This window comes from Ranitomeya variabilis, chromosome 2 (genome assembly GCF_051348905.1).
Source record: "Ranitomeya variabilis isolate aRanVar5 chromosome 2, aRanVar5.hap1, whole genome shotgun sequence".
Lineage (NCBI taxonomy): Eukaryota > Metazoa > Chordata > Amphibia > Anura > Dendrobatidae > Ranitomeya > Ranitomeya variabilis.
In genome coordinates this window covers 363,130,856-363,155,108 of record NC_135233.1, presented here as the reverse complement: position 1 = coordinate 363,155,108, position 24,253 = coordinate 363,130,856, and the positions used below count along the sequence as shown (strand labels likewise).

The following is a 24,253-nucleotide window of genomic DNA, read 5'->3' as shown; positions in this document are numbered from 1 at the left end:
ATTGCTTGGTAAAATGTTGGCACAAATGTACTCCATCTTCTTCCCTGATTCCATTTTTTGTTTTTGAATGCCAGAAATTTTTGTTCTATTATTAGATTTGCATGCGACATTTTGGAGGAACATGAGACTATTTGCTCTGAAAAGGAAAGATAATAGGTTAAAAACAAAAAATAAGGAGCATTTTGGATTCTGCGGAAAATTCATATTGAAGAATTTGTTTAAAAAAAAAGTCAATGAATGCTACAAGACTGAAAAAAGAAAAGTGGCTTAAAAGAAAACGCAAATGTTGGATGAATCGGGCTCATTGTATGCTGCAACTTAATTGGTTTCAAACACATTGTCCCTAATTTCTTTTTAGTTTTGTGGAATCCGTTGCTATTTTTTGTGCCAAATCTTTCAAAATGGTTGAATTTTGCACCAAATCAAAAGTGCTTTTATTTTGTCCTTTAATTTTTTTTTGCACTATATTTAGATCAAAATATAGAATGATCCTTTGGGTAATCAATAAATATAGCACTTATAGGCCCAAGTAAATAGATGGGCAATCACTCACCGACAGGGCCGGACTGGCCATCGGGCAGTTCTGGCAAATGCCAGAAGGGCCGATGGCAGTAGTGGGCCGCTCGAGTGTGCCGCTGTCGGCACACTCCCCCCGCTGTCGCGGCACACTCCCCCCGCTCTCGCGGCACACTCCCCCCGCTCTCGCGGCACACTCCCCCCGCTCTCGCGGCACACTCCCGGCCCCGCATTCAACTATACCGGCGTCATAGACGCCAGTACAGTTGAATGCAATGATGGAGGAGAGTGCGTCCGCTGACGCCCCCTCTCCCATCATTCCCCGCTCTGCCTGCCGCTGACACTGCGGGTGCGCGATGACGTCATATCATCGCGCACCTGCTGTGTGACCGGGCGGGCAGACTGCGGCTGCTGAGACCGGAGCCAGGAGCAGCGCGGGGCACGAGGAGAGAGGTGAGTAGAGTGTTTGTTTTTTTTTTTATCAATGAGTGATGACTGGATTGGGGGGCTGTGGGGCTATGGGGGCTGTGCTGGCTGTATTCCATTCTATGGGGGCTGTGCTGGCTGCATTCCATTCTATGGGGGCTGTGCTGGCTGTATTCCATTCTATGGGGGCTGTGCTGGCTGTATTCCATTTTATGGGGGCTGTGCTGGCTGTATTCCATTCTATGGGGGCTGTGCTGGCTGCATTCCATTCTATGGGGGCTGTGCTGGCCTCATTACATTCTATGGGGGCTGTGCTGGCTGCATTCCATTCTATGGGGGCTGTGCTGGCTGCATTCCATTCTATGGGGGCTGTGCTGGCTGCATTCCATTCTATGGGGGAAGTGCTGGCTGTATTCCATGTTATGGGGGCTGTGCTGGCTGTATTCCATTCTATGGGGGCTGTGCTGGCTGCATTCCATTTTATGGGGGCTGTGCTGGCCTCATTACATTCTATGGGGGCTGTGCTGGCTGCATTCCATTCTATGGGGGCTGTGCTGGCCTCATTACATTCTATGGGGGCTGTGCTGGCTGCATTCCATTTTATGGGGGCTGTGCTGGCCTCATTACATTCTATGGGGGCTGTGCTGGCTGCATTCCATTCTATGGGGGCTGTGCTGGCTGCATTCCATTTTATGGGGGCTGTGCTGGCCTCATTACATTCTATGGGGGCTGTGCTGGCCTCATTACATTCTATGGGGGCTGTGTTGGCTGCATTACATTCTATGGGGGCTGTGCTGGCTGCATTACATTTTATGGGGGCTGTGCTGGCTGCATTACATTCTATGGGGGCTGTGCTGGCTGCATTACATTCTATGGGGGCTGTGCTGGCTGCATTACATTCTATGGGGGCTGTGCTGGCTGCATTACATTCTATGGGGGCTGTGCTGGCTGCATTACATTCTATGGGGGCTGTGCTGGCTGCATTACATTCTATGGGGGCTGTGCTGGTTGCATTACATTCTATGGGGGCTGTGCTGGCTGCATTACATTCTATGGGGGCTGTGCTGGCTGCATTACATTCTATGGGGGCTGTGCTGGCTGCATTACATTCTATGGGGGCTGTGCTGGCTGCATTACATTCTATGGGGGCTGTGCTGTATTACATTCTATGGGGCCTGTGCAGCATTACATTCTATGGGGGCTGTGCAGCATTACATTCTATGGGGGCTGTGCTGCAAGATACATGGCTTGTAGCTTACTCCTCACATGACAGTTGGATCTATGGGGGCTGTGCTGTATTATAGTCTATGGGGGTTGTGCTGCATTACATTCTATGGGGGCTGCGCTGTATTACATTCTATGGGGACTGAGCTGTAATGCTGTATACAGCTGTGATTATATGTTATATAGTCGTGTTACACTCCCCTCACTTCTTGTAACCTACAAGTGTACAAAGATATTATACAGTCACCATGTGACAAATGGGCCTGTGTGACTTCAAATGCCAGGGCTGAATTTTAGTCCCAGTCCGGCCCTGCTCACCGAACGTAAAAACGCTCATTCATATGGTGTTGGGATTGTAAATTCCGCCAAAAAAAGGCATTGGTGTAAACAGGATGTGCTGCCGATAGAACAGATTAAGTACTTACAGTTATATGAAAAAGTTTGGGCACCCCTATTTAATCTTAAGCTTAATGTTTTATAAAAATTGTTTTTTTTTTGCAACAGCTATTTCAGTTTCATATATCTAATAACTGTTGCACACAGTAATGTTTCTGCCTTGAAATGAGGTTTATTGTACTAACAAAAAATGTGCAATCTGCATTCAAACTAAATTTGACAGGTGCATAAGTATGGGCACCCTTATCATTTTCTTGTTTTAAATACTCCTACCTACTTTTTACTGACTTACTAAAGCACTTTTTTTTGGTTTTGTAACCTCATTGAGCTTTGAACTTCATAGCCAGGTGTATGCAATCATGAGAAAAGCTACTTAAAGTGGCCACTTGCAAGTTGTTCTCCTGTTTGAATCTCCTCTGAAGAGTGGCATCATGGGCTCCTCAAAACAACTGTCAAATGATCTGAAAAAAAAAGATTATTCAACATAGTTGTTCAGGGGAAGGATACAAAAAGCTGTCTAAGAGATTTAACCTGTCAATTTCCACTGTGAGGAACATAGTAAGGAAATGGAAGAACACAGGTACAGTTCTTGTTAAGGCCAGAAGTGGCAGGCCAAGAAAAACATCAGAAAGGCAGAGAAGAAGAATGGTGAGATCAGTCAAGGACAATCCTCAGACCACCTCCAGAGATCTGCAGCATCAAATCAACTTGCTGCAGATGGTGTCACTGTGCATCGGTCAACTATACAACGCACTTTGCACAAGGAGAAGCTGTATGGGAAACTGATGCGAAAGAAGCCGTTTCTGCAAGCACGCCACAAACAGAGTCGGCTGAGGTATGCAAAAGCACATTTGGAGAAGCCAATTTCTTTTTGGCAGAAGGTCCTGTGGACTGATGAAACCAAGATTGAGTTGTTTAGTCATATAAAAAGGCGTTATGCATGGTGGCAAAAAAACACAGCATTCCAAGAAAAACACTTGCTACCCACAGTAAAATTTGGTGGAGGTTCCATCATGCTTTGGGGCTGTGTGGCCAATGCCGGCACCGGGAATCTTGTTAAAGTTGAGGGACGCATGGATTCCTCTCAGTATCAGCAGATTCTTGACAATAATGTTCATGAATCAGTGACAGAGTTGAAGTTATGCAGGGGATGGATCTTTCAGCAAGACAATGATCCAAAACACCGCTCCATATCTACTCAGGCATTCATGCAGAGGAACAATTACACTGTTCTGGAATGGCCATCCCAGTCCCCAGACCTGAATATCATTGAACATCTGTGGGATTGTGTACGAGTTGGTGACTCTAGGTTCAGCACCTGTTCAAACTTGATCTATGTTTGGATGTGACGGTCAGTTTTTTGAAATTTGTATTCACTAGCCTTCTGACCGAGCACTCCATCTCTTGGCCACGGGTGTTTTAATCGCAGCAGGTCCATTACCCCTCCACAGAGAGAGAGAAATTTAGTCTAAGAAGAGGATTCACAGTAGGTTCCCATTCAGATGAAGACGTTTGTTCTCGGCGAGGAAAGGAAAGTTTAGGACCTGGTATACAAGAGATGCCTTAATGTGGCTACCAGGTACACATGAATTGGCCAATTTATGCGCTAAACGCTCTCATTTTTTCCATATTTCTAGTGCAGTAATGCTGTTTAATTTTCATGTTTTATGTTTGTATGTTTTGGCGCCGCAGTGTGCTGCCTTATTTATTTGACCATATAGCTGAGTAAACCTCTACCAGACTAGACCAGTGGCAGCTTTTCTCCTTGAGAACAAAAAATTTTGCCGCCTGAGGGGAGGGATGGTAGGAGGCTTTTCCAAAATCGTCAAGTTCAGCCGAAATACAATTCTTGCCAACTCTCCTGAAACATTTAGGAGGCTCCTGCTAAAAAGGAGACCTCCCAGAGCAGACAAGTGTCTCAGGCAACGGAAAAGCCTCTCACAAAGTACCGCTGTGATGCCGAACGTTGAGACCATATTCAATGCGCGGGAATGAGAAAGGGTATGGCCATGCTAAAAAAAGAAAATCTGGCACGTTTGAGCGCTGTGTTCCTTGATCTCCTGAAAGAAAGTATGTAATGCATCTAACATTAGACAACACTTATTGGGATGTTTGGGCCATCCGACGTGTTAGGAGTCAGGACCCATCTTCAGGGTAAGGGTTTGGTGGTGTTCCCACCCTGAATGAGGCCTACTATAACATATAATGAGCATTTAATTATTACTTATAGATTTTGTATGTCTATAAATATTTAATAGTGCTGCCATTATCTTCTGTGTTTTACTTTTTGACCAACTTTTTTATTTTTGGGTGAATGAGTCGTTATGGTAAGATGGGTAATCGCGTCTAGTGCACTGGAGCATGGGCTACCAGGACTAGATGGTAAGCTCTGCAGTACAAGCTGACTATTGTGTAGACTAAATGTGTAATCTATGCTATGTATAAAGGTAATAAGGCGCTGCCTGGGCTTGCCTGCCATGTTATGTGCCGGCTGTAAGGAAAGGGAGCAGATTTCCCTCCCTAGGAGGCAGCTCCAGTGCATATCAAACACCACATGGCTGGGACTGCATGCAAGGTGCTGGGGGGAGTGAGCTGAGAGAGCAGCTGTGGAGGTTGGAGAGGGGTGACTGGCAACTGTCAGAGAATGATTAATGTCTTTATTATTATTTGTGTGTAATGTCTCCAACTCCCCATTGCTTCCTTCTGCAGCTTTACCACCTCTCATCCATCAAATGGCCTGACAGCCGGACAGGACTGCTTCCCCACCCCCAACACACGGCCTCATTTCTACTGCTATGTCCAACAGATGAATATAGGGTGCCGGGAGCATATATTAATCGCCTGGTTTTAGAAAAGAAGGGAACAGGAGATGGCCAGTGCATAGAAGTGAACGTAGGGGGAAGTAGCAAATTGGTGCAAAGAAGAAGCCCCAAGAAGAGATGGGGATGTGAATGGAGGCTAGGGAAGAAATAAGGATGTAGAAAAGGGCTAAGGAAGAAATAGGTGTGAAGGAAGGGGCTATGGAGGACATAAGGGGTGCGTGGCATCAACCGGGAAGAAATAGGAGTGTAGGATGTGTCCATGGAAAATATCGGGGTCTAGAAACAGTCCAAAGATAAAATAGGTCATGTTCAAGGAGTTTAAGGAAGAAGTAAGGGTGCAAAATGGGCTAGGGATGAAATACAGAATCTGGGACAGGCTATGAAATAATAGGGGCACAGAGAGGGGTTAGGAATGAAATGTGGGATGGGGGTCAAGGCTAGGCAAAATAGGAGTGTAGAAAAAAGGGAAGATATAGGGAATTTGAGATGAGGCCATGGAATAAATAAATATGAAGAAATAGGTAACAGAAGGGAAGGCTGAGGAATAAATAGGGTGTAGGAATAAGCTAGGGAATAAATAGGGTGTGGGAAGAAGTTAAATATGAAATAGGGATGTAGAATGAGTCTATGAAAGATAAATAAGCGTGGGAACAGTTCAGGAAGAAATAGGATTGTGACAATGGGCTATTGAGTAAATAGGGGTGCAGGGAGTAACTAGGGTAAAACTTGGGGCTCAGGACAGGGCTATGGAATAAATAAGGGTACGGCAAGGGCTAGGGATGAAAGAACTAATGTAAAGGAGGCTCGGCATGAACGAGGGGTATATGGATGGGCTATGGATGAATTAGGGGATGTGGGAAGAGGTTACATATGAATTAAGGATGTAGGAAGTGCCCAATGAACAAGGGAAACACTGGGGAATATACAGGGGGGCTGTGTAATATCTAGCCAAAAATAGGTGTTCAAGGACAGATAAGAGAAGAAATAGGGGTATACTAAGTGACCAAGATAAAGATAGGTATATGGAGAGAGACCATGGAAGAGATAGAGGTTTAAGGAAAGACTAAGGTGGTGAAAGGGGAAACCAGGAAAGGGCAGTAAGAGAAAATAAGGAAAGGGAATAAAGTTACGGAGCTGATGAGACTGAAAAAGGCAAAACCAAGAGAGAACAATGTGGAGGTCAATAATGCAATAGTAATTGGACTTGGGAAGGCACCGAGGGGGGACAGGAAGGATCGGGTTGCAGGGGTGCTTTGGTTCTGCCTCATGCTTATGTCTTGCTTTGATCATAAGACAAGCAGATGTACTCTTCCTCTCTCCAGGCTTTCTTAATTCGGACGTGTTTTCCTGATGACCTCCCTGCAGTAACAGAATAGGTAGTAAAAACAAGGTCTCATGTACACATGTTCAGCCGTTGCTTTAAATAGATGAATCCCCATATATCTGACCTGAAACTCATCACTCGCTGATGTGAACGGAGCCCAGCGCGATGGCATTTATATAATGCCAGTAGGTGACCGCATCAGCCTTTACTTTGGCACCTACAATCTTTTTCCACCTTGAGCGTTGCTGTTCCACATTCCTCCATTGGTTCTTTCTGGTTTTGGCTTTGGTGTTAATGTCTCGTTGCCTCCAACCATGAACAGATCTAGATGGCAGATCTACAAAAATGAAATACTTTCTTTTACATTCCATCTTACTACATGAAATGAGACTAATACAGACATTATGGACATTTCTGGTCTCCACCAGGATCAGATTAACAAATTATCAGGTTCTAAGCAAAAGGGGTTGCATGAGATGAGAAAAATATTAGTAATATGGAAAATAAAAGATGGGAGAGGAGGGGGATGTAGCTGCAGTGGGATCTGAGTGCTATTAAGCAGATGTGGAAAAATACATGCCAATGACAAATTAGATCCACAATTTCTGGCTCCCCTACATCTATTATACGTCTACAGCTGCATAAAGAGTTAAAGAGGAATTAGTTTTAGGTTCACTTTAAGAGAACTTTGTAAAAGACCAAGATAGTCACAATGTCCATACACATTCAACTCCTCCAACAATAGGGGTTTCATAGTTTTAAGGTTGAAATAAGACACAAATCCATCGAGTTCAACCTATAACCTATGTGAGGGGTTGCCACACTTATCTGCTTCCTCAGGTAGACACATCAACACTTTGGTAGTGAAACATCTGCTGGTTTATTTAAGTCAGCATACACCAAGGCAGGGTTTAGAAAACAAAAAGCAGAGCCTTCCTGGCCTAAGGTACCTTCACACGAAACGATATCGCTAGCGATCCGTGACGTTGCAGCGTCCTGGCTAGCGATATCGTTTCGTTTGACACGCAGCAGCGATCAGGATCCTGCTGTGATGTCGCTGGTCGCTGAATAAAGTCCAGAACTTTATTTGGTCGTCCGATCGCCGTGTATCGTTGTGTTTGAAAGCAAAAGCAACGATACCAGCGATATTTTACACTGGTAACCAGGGTAAACATCGGGTTGCTAAGCGCAGGGCCGCGCTTAGTAGCCCGATGTTTACCCTGGTTACCAGCGTAAAAGTAAAAAAAACAAACAGTACATACTCACCTGCGTCCCCCAGCGTCTGCTTCCTGACACTGAGCACCGGCCCTAAAGTGAAAGTGAAAGCACAGTGGTGACGTCACCTCTGTGCTGTTAGGGCCGGAGCTCAGTCAGTGTCAGGAAGCAGACGCCGGGGGACGCGCAGGTGAGCATGTAATGTTTGTTTTTTTTACTTTTACGCTGGTAACCAGGGTAAACATCGGGTTACTAAGCGCGGCCCTGCGCTGTTGTGACCCCAATGGCGAGGGTCTCAGAGGAACAAGTAAGTCTGCGACGTACAAAAATCCAGCTCATAGGGCAGTGGTAACTGGGTTGACCATATAACTACTCCTAACGCCAACACTAGAAGTAGCCGGGGAACATGCCTACGTTGGTCGCTAGATGTCTCGCGCCAGCCGGAGGACTAACTACCCCTAGAAGAGGAAAACAAAGACCTCTCTTGCCTCCAGAGAATAGACCCCAAAAGTCGGATACAAGCCCCCCACAAATAATACCCTAACAAAAACCCTAACAAAATTCCACACTGGAGATACAAGAACCCCCGAACCGTCTAACGGCCCGGGGGGAGAACTCCAGCCTCCCTAGAGCTTCCAGCAAGGTTAGGATACAGATTATGTACAAGCTGGACAAAAATGCAAACAAAAACAAATAGCAAAAAGCAAGAAAGCAGACATAGCTTAATTTAGCAGGAACCAGGATCAGTAGACAAGAGCACAACAGATTAGCTCTGATTACAACGTTGCCAGGCATTGAACTGAAGGTCCAGGAAGCTTATATAGCAACACCCCTGACCTAACGACCCAGGTGAGCATACAAGGGATGAATGACATACCCAGAGTAAAATCACTAGTAACCACTAGAGGGAGCCAAAAGGTAAATTCACAACAGTACCCCCCCTTAGTGAGGGGTCACCGAACCCTCACCAAGACCACCAGGGCGATCAGGATGAGCGGCGTGAAAGGCACGAACTAAATCGGCCGCATGCACATCAGAGGCGACCACCCAGGAATTATCCTCCTGACCATAGCCCTTCCACTTGACCAGGTACTGAAGCCTCCGCCTGGAGAGACGAGAATCTAAGATCTTCTCCACCACGTACTCCAACTCGCCCTCAACCAACACCGGAGCAGGAGGCTCAGCAGAAGGAACCACAGGCACAACGTACCGCCGCAACAAGGACCTATGAAATACGTTGTGAATGGCAAACGACACCGGAAGATCCAGGCGAAAGGATACAGGATTAATGATTTCCAATATCTTGTAAGGACCAATGAAGCGAGGCTTCAATTTGGGAGAGGAGACCTTCATAGGAACAAATCGAGAAGACAGCCATACCAAATCCCCAACGCGAAGTCGGGGACCCACACCGCGACGGCGGTTGGCAAAACGCTGAGCCTTCTCCTGTGACAACTTCAAGTTGTCCACCACATGACTCCAGATCCGCTGCAACCTATCCACCACGGAATCCACCCCAGGACAGTCAGAAGGCTCCACATGTCCCGAGGAAAAACGAGGATGGAAACCAGAGTTGCAGAAAAATGGCGAAACCAAGGTGGCGGAACTAGCCCGATTATTAAGGGCAAATTCAGCCAACGGCAAGAAGGTCACCCAATCATCCTGATCAGAAGAGACAAAACACCTCAAATAAGCCTCCAGAGTCTGATTAGTTCGCTCCGTTTGTCCGTTAGTCTGAGGATGGAAAGCGGACGAAAACGACAAATCAATGCCCATCCTACCACAAAAGGATCGCCAGAACCTGGAAACAAACTGGGATCCTCTGTCCGACACAATATTCTCAGGAATGCCGTGCAAACGAACCACATTCTGGAAGAACACAGGAACCAGATCAGAAGAGGAAGGCAGCTTAGGCAAAGGAACCAGATGGACCATCTTGGAGAAACGATCACATATCACCCAGATGACAGACATGCCCTGAGACACCGGAAGATCCGAAATGAAATCCATAGAGATGTGTGTCCAAGGTCTCTTCGGGACAGGCAAGGGCAAGAGCAACCCGCTGGCACGAGAGCAACAAGGCTTAGCTCGGGCACAAGTACCACAGGACTGCACAAATGACCGCACATCCCTTGACAAGGAAGGCCACCAAAAGGACCTGGCCACCAGATCTCTGGTGCCAAAAATTCCCGGGTGCCCTGCCAACACCGAGGAATGAACCTCGGAAATGACTCTGCTGGTCCATCTAGCCGGCACAAACAATCTGTCAGGTGGACAAGAGTCAGGCCTACCAGCCTGAAATCTCTGCAACACACGTCGCAGATCTGGAGAAATAGCAGACACGATAACTCCTTCCTTAAGAATACCCACAGGTTCAGCGACTCCAGGAGCATCAGGCACAAAGCTCCTAGACAGAGCATCGGCCTTCACATTCTTAGAACCTGGTAAATACGAGACCACAAAGTCAAAACGGGAGAAAAACAATGACCAGCGGGCCTGTCTAGGATTCAGGCGTTTAGCAGACTCGAGATACATCAGATTTTTGTGATCAGTCAAGACCACCACACGATGCTTAGCACCCTCGAGCCAATGACGCCACTCCTCAAATGCCCACTTCATGGCCAACAACTCCCGATTGCCCACATCATAATTTCGCTCTGCCGGCGAAAACTTCCTAGAGAAAAAGGCACAAGGCCTCATAGTAGAGCAACCAGGGCCTCTCTGCGACAAAACGGCCCCTGCCCCAATCTCCGAAGCATCCACCTCAACCTGAAAGGGAAGTGAGACGTCAGGCTGGCACAAAACAGGCGCCGAAGTAAATTGGCGTTTCAACTCCTGGAAAGCCTCCACGGCAGCAGGAGCCCAGTTAGCTACATCAGAGCCTTTCTTGGTCATATCCGTCAGCGGTTTAACAACGCTAGAGAAATTTGCGATAAAACGACGGTAGAAGTTAGCAAAACCCAAGAACTTCTGAAGACTCTTAACTGACGAGGGTTGAGTCCAATCATGAATAGCTCGGACCTTGACTGGATCCATCTCCACAGCAGAAGGGGAAAAAATGAACCCCAAAAAGGGAACCTTCTGTACACCAAAGAGACACTTTGAGCCTTTTACAAACAAAGAATTTTCACGCAGAATCTCAAAAACCATCCTGACCTGCTCCACATGCGAGTCCCAATCATCAGAAAAAAACAGAATATCATCCAGATAAACAATCAAAAATTTATCCAGATACTTCCGGAAAATGTCATGCATGAAGGACTGAAAAACTGAAGGGGCATTAGAGAGCCCAAATGGCATCACCAAGTACTCAAAATGACCTTCGGGCGTATTGAATGCGGTTTTCCATTCATCGCCCTGCCTAATGCGCACAAGGTTGTACGCACCACGAAGGTCTATCTTGGTGAACCACTTGGCACCTTTAATCCGGGCAAACAAATCTGACAACAGCGGCAAAGGATACTGAAATTTGACAGTGATCTTATTTAAAAGCCAATAGTCAATACAAGGCCTCAGCTAAGGCTTGTAATATAACTTGCCGTGTCCAAACCCTCAGAATTAATATGAAAATAGCTTTGGAGGATATTCACTAAATTAAAACATAACTTTTAATAAATATGTAAAATACTTGGGCCCTTAACAAAACACATACATAGACAGTGTAACAAGGTGCTAAAGTGAACCAGTGCTGAAAATATAAAAAAATTGGAACAGTCTTACCAATTTAGACGGACTAATGGAGGAGGTCTCACCAATTCTGTGGGGTAGGTGGTTCCAAGATGAAGAAAAACAGGCCAAGGGTAGGGAAATGTAATATTGTCACTATCTTCCCTGTGAACCCTTGAAGAGCTCCTGTCCTCACAAGGACAGGCCCCAAGTGAGTCCTGCTATGGCCACCCACCAACCACAGTAAACCCTAATTGTCTCTTATCTCCCTACGCGTTTCAACTCCAATATAGGAGAATCATCAGGGGAGTTGTATATATAAAAAATGCCAATGGGTCTCCTTAGTAATTCAGTCCATAAGAATCCATACTGGTCCGTATACAATTATATGCAAAGCAGGTCCCGCAGTGGCTGGGAATCCCGCAATAAACCAGCAGCAACAACGATTATGTCCGCAGTATATAGTCCTTAGGACTATATAGGACTATATACTGCGGACATAATCGTTGTTGCTGCTGGTTTATTGTGGGATTCCCAGCCACTGCGGGACCTGCTTTGCATATAATTGTATACGGACCAGTATGGATTCTTATGGACTGAATTACTAAGGAGACCCATTGGCATTTTTTATATATACAACTCCCCTGATGATTCTCCTATATTGGAGTTGAAACGCGTAGGGAGATAAGAGACAATTAGGGTTTACTGTGGTTGGTGGGTGGCCATAGCAGGACTCACTTGGGGCCTGTCCTTGTGAGGACAGGAGCTCTTCAAGGGTTCACAGGGAAGATAGTGACAATATTACATTTCCCTACCCTTGGCCTGTTTTTCTTCGTCTTGGAACCACCTACCCCACAGAATTGGTGAGACCTCCTCCATTAGTCCGTCTAAATTGGTAAGACTGTTCCAATTTTTTTATATTTTCAGCACTGGTTCACTTTAGCACCTTGTTACACTGTCTATGTATGTGTTTTGTTAAGGGCCCAAGTATTTTACATATTTATTAAAAGTTATGTTTTAATTTAGTGAATATCCTCCAAAGCTATTTTCAATACAAGGCCTCAAAGATCCGTCCTTTTTGGCCACAAAAAAGAATCCCGCACCAAGAGGGGAAGAAGAAGGACGGATATGCCCCTTCTCAAGAGACTCCTTGATATATGAACGCATCGCGGTATGTTCAGGTACCGACAGATTAAACAGTCTCCCCTTAGGAAACTTACTGCCAGGAATCAAATCTATTGCACAGTCACATTCCCTATGAGGAGGCAGTGCACTGGACTTAGACTCGCTGAAGACATCCTGATAATCAGACAAATACGCCGGAACTTCCGAAGGCGTAGAAGAAGCAATAGACAAGGGCAGGGAATCTCCATTAATTCCATGGCAGCCCCAACTTGACACTGACATAGCCTTCCAGTCCAAGACTGGATTATGGGTCTGTAACCATGGCAAACCCAAAACAACCAAATCATGCATTTTATGCAGAACAAGAAAACGTATTACCTCCCGATGTTCGGGAGTCATGCACATGGTAACCTGTGTCCAAAACTGCGGTTTATTTTTTGCCAATGGCGTAGAATCAATACCCCTAAGAGGGATAGGATTTTCCAATGGCTCAAGAACAAATCCGCAGCGCTTGGCAAATGACAGATCCATAAGGCTCAGGGCAGCACCTGAGTCCACAAACGCCATGACAGGATACGATGACAGTGAGCAAATCAAAGTTACAGATAGAATAAACTTAGGTTGCAAATTACCAATGGCGACCGGACTAACAACCTTAGTAAGACGTTTAGAGCATGCTGAGATAACGTGTAGAATCACCACAGTAGTAACACAAGCCATTCTGGCGTCTATGAATTTTCCGCTCATTTCTAGTCAGGATTCTATCACATTGCATTAAATCAGGTGCCTGTTCAGACAACACCATGAGGGAATTTGCGGTCTTGCGCTCCCGCAACCGCCGGTCGATTTGAATAGCCAGGGCCATAGAATCATTCAGACCTGTGGGAATGGGAAAACCCACCATCACATTCTTAATGGCTTCAGAAAGGCCATTTCTAAAATTTGCAGCCAATGCACACTCGTTCCACTGGGTCAGCACGGACCATTTCCGAAATTTTTGGCAATACACTTCAGCCTCGTCCTGGCCCTGAGACATCGCCAGCAAGGCTTTTTCTGCCTGAATCTCAAGATTGGGTTCCTCATAAAGCAAACCAAGCGCCAGAAAAAACGCATCAATGTCAGCCAATGCCGGATCTCCTGGCGCCAGCGAGAAAGCCCAATCCTGAGGGTCGCCCCGTAAAAAAGAAATAACAATTTTTACTTGCTGAGCGGAGTCTCCAGATGAACAGGGTTTCAGGGACAAAAACAATTTACAATTATTCCTGAAATTTCTAAATTTAAATCGGTCTCCGGAAAACGGTTCAGGAATCGGTATCTTAGGTTCTGACACAGGATTTCTGATAACATACTCTTGTATGCCCTGCACACGAGCAGCAAGCTGGTCCACACTTGTAATCAAGGTCTGAACATTCATGTCTGCAGCAAACACAAGCCACTCAGAGGTAAAGGGGAAAAGAAAAAAAAAAATGAGAGAGAGAAAAAAAAACTCAGAACTTTCTTTCTTATAATCCCGCTTCTGCAATGCATTTAACATTTAATACTGGCCTGGCAAACTGTTGTGACCCCAATGGCGAGGGTCTCAGAGGAACAAGTAAGTCTGCGACGTACAAAAATCCAGCTCATAGGGCAGTGGTAACTGGGTTGACCATATAACTACTCCTAACGCCAACACTAGAAGTAGCCGGGGAACATGCCTACGTTGGTCGCTAGATGTCTCGCGCCAGCCGGAGGACTAACTACCCCTAGAAGAGGAAAACAAAGACCTCTCTTGCCTCCAGAGAATAGACCCCAAAAGTCGGATACAAGCCCCCCACAAATAATAACGGTGAGGTAAGAGGAAATGACAAACACAGAGATTAACTAGGTTTAGCAAAGAGAGGCCCACTTACTAATAGCAGAATGTAGTAAGATAACTTATATGGTCAACAAAAACCCTAACAAAATTCCACACTGGAGATACAAGAACCCCCGAACCGTCTAACGGCCCGGGGGGAGAACTCCAGCCTCCCTAGAGCTTCCAGCAAGGTTAGGATACAGATTATGTACAAGCTGGACAAAAATGCAAACAAAAACAAATAGCAAAAAGCAAGAAAGCAGACTTAGCTTAATTTAGCAGGAACCAGGATCAGTAGACAAGAGCACAACAGATTAGCTCTGATTACAACGTTGCCAGGCATTGAACTGAAGGTCCAGGAAGCTTATATAGCAACACCCCTGACCTAACGACCCAGGTGAGCATACAAGGGATGAATGACATACCCAGAGTAAAATCACTAGTAACCACTAGAGGGAGCCAAAAGGTAAATTCACAACACTGCGCTTAGCAACCCGATGTTTACCCTGGTTACCCGGGGACCTCGGCATCGTTGGTCGCTGGAGAGCTGTCTGTGTGACAGCTCCCCAGCGATCAAACAGCGACGCTGCAGCGATCGGCATCGTTATCGCTATCGCTGCAGCGTCGCTTCGTGTGAAGGTACCTTTAGGCTACTTTCACACTAGCGTTGGGCACTGCACGTCGCAATGCGTCGTTGTGGAGAAAAAACGCATCCTGCAAAGTTGCCCGCAGGATGCGTTTTATCTTCATAGACTTTTATTAGCGACGCATTGTGACGCAGTGCCACACGTCACAACCGTCGTGCGACGGTAGCGTGTTTTGGCGGACCGCCGCCACAAAAAAGGTTACATGTAACTTTTTTTGTGCATCGAGACCACCATTTTCGACCGTGCATGCGCGGCCGAAACTCCGCCCCCTCCTCCCCGGACCTTGCAATGGGGCAGCGGAAGCGTCCTAGGACTGCTTCCGCTGCCCACGTCGGGAATTTTTTCCACAGTATGCGTCGGTACGTCAGGCCGATGCAGCGCGACGGCCCCGTACCGACGCTAGTGTGAAAGCAGCCTTAATGGAAAACAAAACAAAAAAAGTACAACAGTTTCAACCAGCAGGCACCTGGCAATGTCCTCTGCTCTTCCTTGGAGCTCAGCAGGAGTACCTCCTCTCCCAAGACACACACCCCACTGACTCTCCAGACAGGGTTTTTAACCCAGACCATGTGATGATCACCTGACCGTGACCTCATCACAGGTCCTTTTAACACACATGCCAGTGTTGGCTCTGCAGGAGGAGATATGGTGAGCACCCTGCCTCCCAATCTATGAGTGCTCACATAAAACCAGCCCATGTATGCAGCTTTCTTTAACCCTCCCAACACTTAGTGAGCTGGAGGAAAAACATCCTGGTTTCATACCACTGACGACAACATGCGCAGTCACACATATCTCCGTACACTGTGCTAGTGACCCTGTTACATAGTCCCCCCCTCTGCCCAAAGTAGTTCACCTGCTAATTTATTATGGACCGCATAAACTTCAGCAGGGTTCAAGGAAAACAAACAGAGCCTTTTTGGCATAACAGTAAAACAAAGCAAAAGGTAACGTTTAACAGAGTCTTTGCCCTGCAGGCTTCAATGCAGGTAGCACACACAGCATCCTTAGCTCCTCCGGGAGCTATGCAGGAGTTCCACCTCTCCTAACACACCATTTAGTTATTATTTATTTATTATGCCTTGCTTATATAGCGCTATCATATTGCACAGCACTTTACATACATTATCATCACCGTCCCCACTGGGGCTCCTAATCTAGATTCCCTATAACTATGTCTTTGGAATGTGGGAGGAAACCGGAGAACCCGGAGGAAACCCACGCAAACATAGGGAGAACATACAAATTCCTTGCAGATGTTGTCCTTGGCTTTCCACACCCACTGACTCTCATGGCCAGGTATTTAACAACCCATGTGATGATCGCATGACCTTGACAACACACAGGTCCTGTCAGGACTGCAGGTGGAGATACGGTGGACCTCTTCCCACACTATGAGGGTCCACTAAAACCAGCCCATAACATAACTTAACCCTCTCAACACATAGCGTGCTGGAGGAAAACTATTCTGGTTCTACATCACTGACGCTAATATGCGCAGTGACACATATCCCCCTTCATACACTGTGCCAGTGACCCTGTCACACTATCAAAAACCTGGGCGTCGACATTAACAGATGGGAGAAGCGTGCCCTGGACCGTCCAGCTTGGCGAGGCAGGATCACCTCAGGAGAACGTGCAGATGAAGATGGGAGAATCCTTTGAGGCAAAAAAAAAGCGAGCTGTGTGCAAACCTCAAGGGGCATCTACTGTCCTGATCACATTTAGTTACTTATGTCACATATATGGTCGAGCCTTCAGGGCCCAGATTTACCTCATCCGTAACCTCCGAACCCACAGCCACAGACTCCTATAAGCCCCGAAGTCATTGTCATCTTCGAATACAAAGGACGAACAGCATGTAAACTTATTGATTGATTTGCAGCAGAATTGTGAATGCAGCTCTGGAATATAACATGGGCTGTAAGTCTAGGTCAGTACTAATGTATTAGCAAAGTGGTTCCACTTGTAGAGCTTTTTTGTATGAATGTCAAGACTGAGAACTTACCAACAGGTATGTCAGGCCGTATATTCCTGTATAACTAGCTATTGGGGATGCATCATTCTGGATATACAGCGCAAGGCCAGTTCCCTCTGCAAATTACAGTACAACCTGTCCTGAGGTACAGTGTGGCTCGCAGCGCAGTCTGTATTGAATTAACTTCCCAATTCGCCCTTATCTGTCTCCTTGCACATTACATATAATACAGTTAATGTACTGAAGCAGATGTGGTTTTTCCCAGTTAATCCAATCCCGCTAAAAAAAAAAAAAGAAGCCCATACACGCTGGCTGTTTATTCGCCAGGCTCTCAGTACCACCTTAATAGAATCCGGAATAATTCTCCTTTTAACCTCTTTTTCATCAGCTCATTACGGCGGCCTTAGACTTTGTAAGGATCGTTAGGAATTTCTGTGCATAAATAGGTTCCAGTTTGATGAATTCTTAAAGGGACCTATCACTTGCCAGAAATGTTTTTTTTCTTTTACCCGGTGTAAATGTCGCCGTTCTCCTGAATCCGGCGATGTTTTTCATTTCTTCCTGCGCCTCTCCGTTCCTGAGATATGGCCCCCTTCTTCCCTGTACATAAATTTAGTCTTATTACCAAGTGGGAGAGGGCCTCAGTTCTTCTCTATTAAGGACCACGCCCATTTGGTTAACAAGACTTGATTTATATAGAGTGAAGAGGAGGCCATATCTCAGGAACGGAGAGGCACAGGAAGAAAAGAAAAACATCGCCGGATTCAGGAGAACGGCAGCATTTACACCAGGTGAAAAATTATATATTTTTGGCAAGTGACCGGTCCTCTTTAAGAGCCCACGCACAAAACCATCTAGAATTCTGAGAACTTCTAGAAACTAACAGGCTGACTAGCTTCGAGACCCATCTGTATTGCATTAACCATATCCCTATAATATGGTTCAAAAAGATCAGAATAATAAAAGGTTGTCTGGGATTAGCAAAAAGGTAACTTTCTTTTTTTGTTTCTTTGTGTTGTCTATAGGCTGTCTTTGGTACTTTACCTATTTAAAGGAAGTGTTCACTTTTTTCAGCATCCATGACATCCTTTTTATCTACTAATCTACTATTCAAGTTGTTGTCTCATTTAGGAAACAAATCTGAAAAAAGGAGTTGTCCCATCTGCAGGAGATATTGGTGGAATTTCATGATCACCATTGAACTGTTTGGCCTCCATGCCTGGATCATACAGACCGCTAGTTACTGTTTGCAGCAACTGTCATCTCTGTTTGCAGGACAATCCAATTAGGTGATATAGTTTTATCCCCCTGTCCTATGGATCAAGCCCCATTTTTTCAGGGCACGTCCATCCATACCCCATTTCTGCCCCCTAAATATGAGTCTGGGCACCAAGGCTCGGAGGAGAAAAACTTGACAGTAGCCATTGTTGTACCTTTAAGCTCCTGGGCCGCAATGAAAAATCTTGAAGAGAGCCTCAAACTATTTATTAGTATTGTTTATTTTCATATGTGACAAAGGGACCTTTTGGCCCTTTTAGGCTCCGGGGCCCAGGTGCACCTATAACCCCTGCATCCACTATATTATGACCTTTGGGAGAGTGCTGCCTTACGGAATGTTTGTGTGGCAAGTGGGAGACTTGCCAGACATCCCAAGAAAGACCTAGAAAAATGGCAAATTGCCCAAATGGGAATACGCCCTTTGGGTACTGCCAACAAATGGGGCAAACACAAATTCTTTGCTACCTGTATCACAGTACTTTCCCTGATCCATAAAACAACTTGATGGTTGTAGCTACGTCTTGAACATACTAGGACCCATAGATGGTCTAGGGAGAAGATCTAGAAACGCTTTCTAGGGCTTCAGGAAGATAGAAAGCAACATTTTCTACCCAAGTGGTGTATGAAGAATTCTGGAGAAGACACCGAGTGCCCTTTAATACAAGAACCATAAATTGTAAGACTGAGCTCCATTTGGGGTGGTAAGTGTATTTTTAGGATTTTCTGGTAGGATGACAGCAATGTGTCCAAGGTATGGGAGACTAGCTGTCCATTCCAGGGCTGAGCACAATATTTTTTCACACTGCCTCTCACTTGACCCATGACTGTCACGGGCCTGTTATCATGCCCAGTTGTCAACAGGTTCTTTAAAGCCATGGGTCTTGAGTAAACAATGTTGGCTCCAGTTTTACTGCCTGCACTGATGATTACATATGTGGAAGAAAAAAGCATAATCCGATCTTATACTATGGTCCCATTTATACTACAGACTTATCTTATGGTCCTATCCTGTTAGTCTGAAGCATAAGTAGAGCTCTGGCTACAGAATACCAATACTGCAGTGTTCAAGAAGTTTTGTCAACTACGACAAGACCATATCAAGGTGAAAATTCTCTTTGATTAGTCCTCTAATGTATTATGGTCAGAAATTTCTTTTTTTTCTGATATAGAGCTCAAAATAGACAACGTTTTTTGCTACCTGCAGTCACCACTAGAGGGAGCTCAGCAGTTTTCTGCATACTGTGCTATTATTGAGTGTAATCAGCTCAGGACCAGACTATTTTTCTTTGCATTTTACGTTTTTTTCATACTTGCGGTTTAAACAGATGTACATTTTTTTTCATATTTGGATATTCAAATGATTTTTGCATATTTTTTTTAGGATACATGGGGCCTAATTTTTATGTTATTTTCATACTCTCTTTTCTCTATTTTTGAAATACGCTATCAGGCGATATCAGTAGGAGAATAAACGAAATACTTGTCAGTTTTTCACAATTTTTTTATGAACATAAAGGACCATTAAAATGCATTATAAAATATATTCCCCTTTCCGTTACATTTATTTTTATATATCAGACACATTATGTTTTTTTTGTTCTTCATGAGGATGGGGCTAAGAACAGCGATTTGGATTGGCAGTGGCTCTTTAATTTTCTTGCTTTTTATTTATTCATTTATTTATTTATTTACATATTGTGCCCCCCATACGTTCATAAAAGAAAAAGAGCTTTGAGTTGCATTTCAATATTTGAAATACTTTTTTTTAATAAATCTTATTTCGCCTGTAACTGGGATTGGTATGTTATCCTCAGTTACAGGAGAAATGTAGCCTGATGGTAACATAGCAGAGTTAGCAGCCAGCAGTTCGTGCTCTTTCCCTACACCCAGGGATCATATGACCGCTTTGTCAGGAGGAAGAAGCGCACTTAGGGAAGACAGAAATGGTAATAAACCATTACTGCCTTCTTTTAGGAAGTTTTGCTTTTTCTGACAGTTTGCTCTCCTATCCTGAAGCTGCTGCATCGCGTGTAGCCTCTCTGCTACACAATGGAGTTTTAGATCGCCTAGATGCTTATAGTCTACTAGCTGAAGAGCTCGGCGTCACCCGGGCATAGTAACTAACTGTGGTTAGTTATAGCAAATTATAATGATTATCCTCCATCCCATAGTCCAGAGACCATATACCTATCATACATATCCTCCATCCCATAGTCTCGTGCCCCGTATACCCATCATACACATCCTCCATCCCATAATCATGTGCCCATATACCCATCATACACATCCTCCATCTCAGTCCCGTGCCCATATACCCATCATACACATCCTCCATCCCATAGTCCCGTGCCCATATACCCATCATACATATCCTCCATCCCATAGTCCCGTGGCCATATACCCATCATACACATCCTCCATCCCATAGTCCCGTGCCCATATACCCATCATACACATCCTCCATCCCATAGTCCCGTGCCCATATACCCATCATACATATCCTCCATCCCATAGTCCCATGGCCATATACCCATCATACACATCCTCCATCCCATAATCTTGTGCCCATATACCCATCATACACATCCTCCATCCCATAGTCCCATGCCCATATACCCATCGTACACATCCTCCATCCCATAGTCCCATGCCCATATACCAATCATACATATCCTCCATCTCATAGTCCCATGCCCACATTCCAATCATACATATCCTCCATCCCATAGTCTCGTGCACATATACCCATCACACATCCTCTATCCCATAGTTCTGTACCCAAATACGCATTATGACATCATCGTCGATACACACACACATAAACTTGTTTTTATATCTATCTATATAATCGTCTAAGGGGTACTTCCGTCTGTTTGTCTGTCTGTCTGCCTGTAACGGAAATCCCGAGTTGCTGATTGGTCACGGCCGGCAGACTTAGTCCAGCTGCGAATTAGCCCCTCCCTACTCCCCTCCACTCAGCGCCACTGTGTCGCCCCATCCCAGACCAACTTTTTACTATTGATGCTGCCTATGCAGCATCAATAGTAAAAAGATATAATGTTAAAAATAATAAAAAAATACAAAATCATGCTATTCTCACCTTCCGTCGCCTCTGCAGCTTTCCCGCTCCTCCCGATGCTCTCGGCAGCTTCTGTTCACAGAGATGCATTGCGAAATTACCCAGATGACTTAGCAGTCTCGGGAGACCGCTACATCATCTGGGTAATTTCGCAATGCATCACTGGGAACGGAAGCTGCCAGCTGCATCGCGAGGAGCGGGAAGGCTACGGAGGCGACGGAAGGTGAGTATATAACTGTTTTTTATTTTAATTCTTTTTTTCACAGGGATATGGTGCCCACACTGCTGTATACTACGTGGGCTGTTATATACTACATGGGCTGTGCTATGTACTACGTGGGCTGTGTTATATACTACGTGGGCTGTGCTATATACTACGTGGGCTGTGTTATATAATACGTGACTGCTATATACTATGTGGCTGTCTGTGTTATACTGTATACTACGTGGCTGCTATATATTACGTGGCTGCTATATACTACGTGAGTGCTATATACTACGTGGCTGTCTGTGTTTTATACTACGTGGCTGCTATATATTATCTAGCGGTGCTATATACTACGTGGGCTGTGTTATATACTACGTGGCTGCTATATACTATGTGGGCTGTGCTATATACTACGTGGGCTGTGTTATATACTACGTGGCTGCTATATACTACATCGCTGTGCTATATACTACGTGGCTATGCTATATATTACGTGGCTGCTATATATTACGTGGCTGCTATATACTACGTGACTGCTATATACTACGTGGCTGTGCTATATACTACGTAGGCTGTGTTATATACTACGTGGCTGCTATATACTACATCGCTGTGCTATATACTACGTACCTGTGCTATCTACTACGTGGCTGTGCAATATACTACGTGGCTGTGCTATATACTGCATGGGCTGTGTTATATACTACATCGCTGTGCTATATACTACGTGGCTGTGCTATATACTGCATGGGCTGTGTTATATACTACATCGCTGTGCTATATACTACTTGGCTGTGCTATATACTACGTGGCTGCTATATACTACGTGGCTGGGCTACATAGTACGCGTCCGGTCGTGACAATTAGCGATATTGGCGCGGAATTTAACCCCCACTCACAGCGCGACGTACACACATACAGTGCCTACAAGTAGTATTCAACCCCCTGCAGATTTAGCAGGTTTACACATTTGGAATTAACTTGGCATTGTGACATTTGGACTGTAGATCAGCCTGGAAGTGTGAAATGCACTGCAGCAAAAAAGAATGTTATTTCTTTGTTTGTTTGTTTTTTAAATTGTGAAAAGTTTTTTCAGGGGGTCATTTATTATTCAACCCCTCAACCCCCCAGAATTCTGTTTGGTTCCCCTAAAGTATTAAGAAGTAGTTCAGGCACAAAGAACAATGAGCTTCACATGTTTGGATTAATTATCTCTTTTTCCAGCCTTTTCTGACTATTTAAGACCCTCCCCAAACTTGTGAACAGCACTCATACATGGTCAACATGGGAAAGACAAAGGAGCATTCCAAGGCCATCAGAGACAATATCGTGGAGAGTCACAAGGCTGGCAAGGGGTACAAAACCCTTTCCAAGGAGTTGGGCCTACCTGTCTCCACTGTTGGGAGCATCATCCGGAAGTGGAAGGCTTATGGAACTACTGTTAGCCTTCCATGGCCTGGACAGCCTTTGAAAGTTTCCTCCCGTGCCGAGGCCAGGCTTGTCCGAAGAGTCAAGGCTAACCCAAGGACAACAAGGAAGGAGCTCCGGGAAGATCTCATGGCAGTGGGGACATTGGTTTCAGTCAATACCATACGTAACGTACTCCACCGCAATGGTCTCCGTTCCAGACGAGCCCGTAAGGTACCTTTACTTTCAAAGCGTCATGTCAAGGCTCGTCTACAGTTTGCTCATGATCACTTGGAGGACTCTGAGATTGACTGGTTCAAGGTTCTCTGGTCTGATGAGACCAAGATCGAGATCTTTGGTGCCAACCACACACGTGACGTTTGGAGACTGGATGGCACTGCATACGACCCCAAGAATACCATCCCTACCGTCAAGCATGGTGGTGGCAGCATCATGCTGTGGGGCTGTTTCTCAGCCAAGGGGCCTGGCCATCTAGTCCGCATCCATGGAAAGATGGATAGCACGGCCTACCTGGAGATTTTGGCCAAGAACCTCCGCTCCTCCATCAAGGATCTTAAGATGGGTCGTCATTTCATCTTCCAACAAGACAACGACCCAAAGCACACAGCCAAGAAAACCAAGGCCTGGTTCAAGAGGCAAAAAATCAAGGTGTTGCAGTGGCCTAGTCAGTCTCCTGACCTTAACCCAATTGAAAACTTGTGGAAGGAGCTCAAGATTAAAGTCCACATGAGACACCCAAAGAACCTAGATAACTTGGAGAAGATCTGCATGGAGGAGTGGGCCAAGATAACTCCAGAGACCTGTGCCGGCCTGATCAGGTCTTATAAAAGACGATTATTAGCTGTAATTGCAAACAAAGGTTATTCCACAAAATATTAAACCTAGGGGTTGAATAATAATTGACCCACACTTTTATGTTTAAAATTTATAAAAATGTAACTGAGCAACAAAACTTTTTGGTTTGTAAGATTTATGCATCTGTTAATAAATCCTGCTCTTGTTTGAAGTTTGAAGGCTCTAACTTATTTGCATCTTATTAAACCTGCTAAATCTGCAGTGGGTTGAATACTACTTGTAGGCACTGTAC

At 45.2% G+C, this 24,253-nt stretch overlaps 2 long non-coding RNA genes across 2 annotated transcripts in view; one reads left to right on the top strand and one right to left on the bottom strand.

The window, feature by feature from the left end:
- The window catches only part of LOC143805957 (uncharacterized), a 91,592-nt gene that overhangs the window by 7,003 nt on the left and 60,336 nt on the right, over positions 1-24,253 (top strand). The window lies entirely within an intron of this gene.
- Positions 5,265-15,723, bottom strand: LOC143805958 (uncharacterized). Its single transcript, XR_013221361.1, has 3 exons — positions 15,662-15,723; positions 6,833-7,045; positions 5,265-6,743 (listed from the first exon to the last, which is right to left on the bottom strand). It is a non-coding gene; the product is annotated as an uncharacterized LOC143805958 (long non-coding RNA).